Consider the following 7,706-nt stretch of genomic DNA (forward strand, 5'->3'; position numbering starts at 1 on the left):
TTTTAGTTAAATTTATCAAATGGTTGTAGTTCAAAAAGAGCTCCAAAACTTAAAACAAGTCATTCAAATGAATATAGCTCAGGATGAAATGATTTAAATAATCCTACTGATTAGGAAATTGTTTTAATGAGATGGCATAGAAGTTAAAAAATATATTTGGAAGGATCCATTTGGGAAAAATAAATCCTTAGTATTAAAAGAAAGGTTTTGAAATCAACAGAATCATTCTTGCAGGCAAAATTTTAAACTCTTGGCAAAATTTTAATAACTAAAACCTAGTTAAATTTTTGGGATGTTACAAGCAAGGCTTACATAAAATTTGAATCCTCCGGAGGCGGCAAGGGCAGCCCCCCACACATCGGTGTGAATAAGCTCAAATGGTTTCGAAGAAACACAAGATGAATTGTTATAAGGTAATTGATGACTTTTGGCGCGTTCACATGCGTCACAAACGAAGGTATCATGACTTGACTTGACGAACAAGGGAGTTTATTTGACCGAACGACAGACTCAACTACATTATTCGAAGGGTGACCCAAGCGATGATGCCACTGATTTGATGAACACCAAACTCCGAAAAAAGCTTGACGTGAAGATGACGACGATGATGGCCAACCATATGGGATAGGGTAGAGACCACGTCGGCTTCTATCATGAAGAAGAACCCTCCTCTTTACTTTGTCCTTCACACTAAAAAAATATTTGTGAAATTCTGCAAACACTCGAGTATCCGAAACAAGGCGATAAACAGGCAGTAGATGTTTGTGAATTTCAGTAATATGCAGCACATTATTAAGGTGGATAGGATCACTAGAGCTAGTAAGTTTATTATGACCAATATGAAAAATTTCCAAACTTGCATCATTTGCAACTTGAACTTGATCCTTTCCACTATAGCGCTCGTGCATCGTCAAGCGGCCAAGGTCGTTGGTGAGGTGGTCGGTGGCACTGGTATTGGGGTACCAGTTGTTGTCGCGGTGGCCGTATGTCACCATGCTGCCGCTGTGGTGCTGATCCACACCGATAGGCATGATTGTAGCGCTCATGGCAGTTGATGGCATAGTGCCCCTCATTGTGGCATATCTGGCACCTTGGAAGACGACGGTTTCAACCGCCACCGCCACGGAATCACCGGTGCCCTTGATGATCGTCTTCGGTGGTGCGGGGACAACCTCATCGAGATAGCCGAAGAGACCGGCTCCGGTGAGGTTTGGGATAACATGCGCCTTCCAAAGAAGAAAGTGGACGATGATGAGGCCAGCGAGCGACAACATGGAAGCAGTGGGACCGGAGACGATTGGGCCAACGGTGTGGTGACCAACGCACCGGCGGGGGTGCTAGCCATGGTGTGAAGAAGAGATTGAGGCTCTGGTTCCCAAGTTAGACACAATAGAATGATTTGTCATAAGTGATATGACGGGCTTCGTGTGTAGTAGTATGGAGGCAATCTTGGTTGCCAAGAATACATAGGATTACATGAGATCTCAAGAATCAAATTAATTGGAAATAATCCTAACTAATTTGTAGTCATAACTACACGGATCACATGTTGAAATATACATTAACATCACCTCTGGCAAAGCTAAATTTTGCATCTCGCTTCACTGTTTGGCCTACATTATGGATGAAATTAAAATATAGAGCACCGGCAAAAAAAATGAATATAGAGGCCACTCATATAGAAGGTGGTTTAAACAAAGCTTGAATGGCACAAAGTGCTGACAAGATTGTCCCAATTCTCGCGTTGAGGGTAGAGTTCACTGAAAATTCAGATCATGTACTTGTTTATTTCCCTATGTCTTTTATTCCTACATATCATTGGCATATATTTAGGGTTTACCATCTACATTGACATGCATAAATGCAGATAAAGGTATGTTTTACTAATGTCTAAAATGTGGATAAGTAAGATGAGGGAGTGTATTTCTTGCTCAAATGGAAATAGGGGTAGTGGATATACTCCCTCCCATGACACGGTAAAAAATGTACATTTGGCTTTAAATTTTGTCCACAAAAGAGTATGCATCTATCTTACCAATATATTAAAGTAGAAAACAATGCTTCTCTCTCATGACACGGTAATCAAGACCAATAGCATTCTATAGATGATCTTCTTAATTTTTACATGCACTTAGGTCATTGGGGTAGAATAATTAAAGAGGAGAGAGATGATGGCTTGCACCTTTCCAATGCGTTTTTTACTCCACTCCATAAGTTGTCCTAAAAAAATTATATGTACACTGTTCACCGGGTGGAGGTAGTATGTATATATAGGAGGAAGCAAAAGCACTGATTAGGTAAGGTAATTGGGGTTACCAAACTGTAAAATATGGATAAATGCGAGCACACAGTCTAGTTTTCTGATCACCATAGAGCTTGTAGTGGCCAGTTTTATATATAGGAAGAGACAGAAGTACTGTGCACATCTATATCTATATCAATATAAAAAGACTCGAAGGGGCAGATCCAACTGATCTCGGCCATCAAACTAAGTCAATCCAACGATCTAGATTGCTCCAATGGCGAGCATTCAACGTATTTAACGTGCAATTAATATCATAGCAAATATTGCACTAATCATAGAATTAACACATAAATAATAGCATACCAAATATGTGCATGCAATTAATATACTGCCTAAATATTAACGTGTGTTGCACGTGCGGATTTACTAGTAGAAGTAAAGGTTTGTGGATTATCCATTTGCACCGCTTTTATTATGGGTCGCGCTAACTGCCACACGTATGGCAGGAAGGGAGACGCATCACACGTCTCTAATGTAAACAGATTGCCACGTCATCGCATGCATGCATGCAGGAATCTTTTTGGATTTTCAGTTTTTAAAATGTTTTATCTCTTAAACGAAAAATCCGATTGAAAATCCATTTTCACCATTAAATCCCTCGCGATGAGATCTTCGAAACTAGATCCCATGTTGATATGTTTTGATGAAAAAAAAATGGATTAAAAGTTGCCATGTCTATTGCATATGAATTGCCATGATGTTTACACTGAAGTTGCCATGATATGTTTCAGCTATTTTCTTCTACATTTAAAAGTAAATTTTGACATTTATAAAACGGGGAATTAAGAAACTAGACTTGCCATGAACCATAAACTAAAATTGCCATAATACATGCACGTAAAATTGCCATGGTTCATACAAAAAATAATTTTTATGGTCAAAGTACTGGAGTTGCTATCATCAAAATACTAAAATTGCCATGATCTACAAACTAAAATTGCCACATGGCAACTTTAGTTTAAGCCCTATGGCAACTGCAGTGTAAACATCGTGGCAACTTCTGGCAAAAAAAATCGTCGAAACATATCAACATGGGGTCTAGTTTTGAAGACCTTGTCGAGACGGATTTAATGGTGAAAACGGATTTTTAGTTCGCTTTTTTATTTAGGAGATACACCATTTTTAAGTTGAAAATCAAAAAAAAAATCTGCTGATGTCATCTATTCATACGTGGCAAAATGAGTGGTGACGGAGGCGTGTGGGCGATGTGCAAACGCCCACACGTGTGGGCGTTAACATTTCCGTTTATTATTTATAGTAGACTAGTGCATTGCAATGTGGTATAAACAATACAGTATGTTAGCGCATGATTTACCTGCCCCATATAAGTTTGATTGTGTAAATGTTTATAAAATTCTGACAATGATTTACCTACCTAAACAAAAAACAGTTTTTGGTAAAAACTTATTGGATTACCAAAGAAAACATATTCTTACTTGGCAAGTCAATAAAGAGTGGGACAATTAAGACGGTTTTCAAGAAAAACTGGTGAAAAATCCAGAGACAATAGGGGGGAAAACGCGGAGATGGTGGAAGAAGGTACATAAGGTCGGACGAAACACTATGACTGACAAGGAAAAATAAATATTGTGATTTTTACATTATTTTTTAAAGTAATAGAGATTTTTAAGCAGTATAGAGATTGAATGGATGACTTAGAACACGTAGGTCTGGTTGCCTTCCGCAAGGCTCATTTTGTGACATGTGAACGCTTCCTGTCTTGCTGTCTGTAAGAAAAAAGAATAAACCTATTGGGAAATCATACAAGATACTTATTTTCAAAGTCATTCTGGGCCTGCTGATGTGAATGTACATGCACGTTTGTCGACAATTTGTCTCGCTTCGCTCCACAATCAACCTGTGTCCTGCATTGTGTTGCTGCCTGCTGGGCAAGTGCACACAGACACAACCGATGAGCAGATTAAGCACATGTTCTAGCCTAGCTGCCATGTGTCATGTACCATTCGTTCGTGATGAAGACGTTCAGTGTCGTCAAGTCCATTATTGCTACCCATTGTCACTGCAAACCGAGGCGATTGCTCACCATCAAAGCAGTTAATTTGCTTGTTCGTTCGTCTCGTTGGCCGACGGATAGGCCTAGTTAATAACTGATTGTCGTAATCACTAGCCTAACCAGCGCAGCGGCACGCCGCACTCGGTGATCACTCGCAAATGTGCAACCTATTAATTCAAAAATTGGATTGGTGCATGCTCATTTAATCTCAGAATAATATATAGAGGTATTGAAGAAACCAAACACATGAAGTTATTGAAATTTTGTAAATGTAGGGATACAAAAATAGAAACTAAAAGTGGCACACAACAGTTATTCAAAGTACATACAGTTCACTGTAGGCAGAGAACTGTTTACAGGAACACAAACACACTACATGAATGAGCTAGAAGAACTGTCTATAGAAACACAAACACACTACATAAATAAGCCAGAAGCAGTTGTTGGTGGATTAGATCATCCTAGTATATCCTCTTGCAGGATTGGTGCCTGTGATAAAGTGGTAAAGTGATTTTGCAAATTCCTGTACACGTCCGACGGAAGGGTGTGCGCCTGTGTATGTGATAATATGATCATTGTTGTCTGGGCGCTGGGATACATGCGAAGTGGTAATACATCAAAGAAACTGTTGCATATTTTTGCCAGAATCATTGTTTGTCTTGCAAATTCGCTTTGTTGTGTAGTTACTTGCTGACGTGCCATATTGAATTGTCATTGCTTTGTCTGAGCCTTCTCTCTTGCTGTAAACAATCTTTCTTTTGTGACTTCAAGGGCATAGTAATTGTGGTCATTGACAGAAATATTATAATCTACACATATGCATTCTAAGGCCACTTGAGCTGCCTTTTCCAAATATGTTGACAAACTTGCACTTGATGTAGTCATCAATTTCATTTCCGCCAGTGGGAGATGGCACGGTAAAAACATCGGGAGGTCTATCTTCGGCGTGGAAACGCATACGAACTACATCATGACCCTTCGTGAGGTATTTGAAAAAATATTTTAACAAGTTCGTCTTATTGCACCACTCCACATTTATATGGGCGTCAAATTTCTTCAGCAAATTCATATTGTATGGAAGGAGCGAGTCTTTTTGCCTGAGCACATACAATCCAGTGTCACGTCGACGGTAAACTGGATATCCAACATGGTCAACCATTGTGTCGTCACTCAATGGCTTAGGAAAACGCTTGGAACAACAATTATTCTTCATGCAAGCACACTTAGCATTGTATGCCCCGCAAGGCCCATGTACCATGAATTCATCAACAAGAGCATAACCTAAAGGGTCAACTAAAGGATCCGGTAGCTCCGAAGAAATAAGTCCATCTATAAGCGAAGGAGAAGGGTCCTTGGTATCTGCTTTCAACCACACCAACGTGTGAGTATGTGGCAAACCTCTCTTCTGGAACTCCATGAGATACAAATCTGCATATATGAAAAACAGAATGGAATAAGTTAACAATAGGAAGCAACTTATCGTGCGGCAAAAAAAAAGGAAAACCATCTTACATGCTTGAACAGCACCGAAAAAAGTACCATCCTTAACTCCATCAAGAAATTCCTCAAATTTCATACTAAATACTCGAGTAGTAATATCAGGCCGGTCAGCAGCAGTCTAGCTAGGTTCGGCAGCAAGAGCATCCCCAATCTCTTGTCACCTAGGATTACATGTAAAAGTAATAAATAGGTCAGGTGCACCATACTGTCGACAGATGGCCACATAATTCAAAAGCATATATCGTGGACCGCCCATAAAGCTGCCATGCAGTATAAACTACACACCGATATTCTTGCCAGTTGAATTACCTTCACCCATAGTGTCAGATATGCCCTGGTAGGTCTCAGATCAAAGATTATCTTGCTTACGGAAATGGTACTCTAGACGATCAGCCTCTATTCAAGAGTAAGCATTAACGGCAATCTGCTGACTCATCCGGCCACAACTTGTGTAAGAATTGACCTCACCTTCACGATAGTGAGCATAGTACTTATAATACTCCAACATGGTAACCTGTCCACGAGAAGCATCCACATCCTCGGAATCACAGTCGGCATCATCGTCAGAATCTTGGTCGTCCATATATCTTTCATCTTGCACATTTGCATCAGATGTGGCCAAAGAACCATTAGCATGAACATATCTAATACCACGGTGATAACTCTTATCACCATATGGAAAAAAGTAGAGGATATTGAAGAGCCATAAGATTGCAATTAAGTGAAGATATATGTTTCAATGAACCAGACCGCGTCTCGGCAATCACGTCAAATCTTTTGCATTCAGGTGTGAGATTACCAACAATAAGAGCAACAACCTCGGAAGCAGTAGGGCCAGAAAACCATGGGCGCCGCCATCGTCGCCCAAAAAGCAAATCGAAACCGTAGAAACACCAGGAGTACAAAGACTCTATCGAGCAATTCTAAACTTGTGCACCAAACGGTGGTGTGCATTGAGCACGTTTATCAATGAACGAACAATCTCATGATCAGGCTCAAGCGAGGCAGTTTCTTCTCTATCAAACACATTCAGCCTACAGTCCAACTCATCGGCAGAATCCACCATGTACAGTTGCGCAAACTTGGAAGCTGCACCCTCGGACGGCAACAACGAACCAACCAATACGATGGTAGACCACCCCATTCATCTTGAAAACGTACGGAGCACCTCCAACATTGATACTACGATCAACCTATGCACCCAACGATGTAAAACAAAGCATGGAATTATACTGGCGTATTAATCACATGAACCGGGAGAAAACCACATCCCCATCAAAGTGCATCAGCCTGTCCAATGGAGTAGGCCAATCACCAAATTTCGGCAACGAAATCCTGCCTGCCCGACAACATCCCGTGTAAACAGGAGAGCGAGAAGTGGCATCAGCATGGTGTACAGATCCTTCACAAAACCAAAAGAAAGCCCCGCACTTCTGGCAACACAAATCCGGACCGCCATAGTACGACCGCCCCCCTAGAAGTAGCTGAAAAACAAAAGACCGCATTGGCAACACATTCCAAAAGCAATACATACACACAAACCACAAATTGTATGCACCCACCCTTAAGCAATTGGATATAATCCTTTGAAAACGGAGGCTGCATCGCGCATACTGCAAAAGAGAAAAGAAAAATAAGACTACACACACCAGCAGCTGAAAAAGAAAACTGCACAATGAGAAAAAAACACCTCTTTTCCGACCCGACCAGTACAATCGCATCAACGTCCGCTTACGGCGGCCACGCAAAACCCGAAAATATTCCATAACAGGAGTAGGCATCACTCAAATACCAACCATGTACACAAATTAGAAATAGATCTAGAAGGAAATCACCAACTGCCGCAGCAACACAGGCACATTTAAAAAGATGAACTTACTAAGAGGA

The sequence above is a fragment of the Triticum dicoccoides genome, chromosome 3B (assembly GCF_002162155.2).
Source record: "Triticum dicoccoides isolate Atlit2015 ecotype Zavitan chromosome 3B, WEW_v2.0, whole genome shotgun sequence".
Taxonomy (NCBI): Eukaryota; Viridiplantae; Streptophyta; class Magnoliopsida; order Poales; family Poaceae; genus Triticum; species Triticum dicoccoides.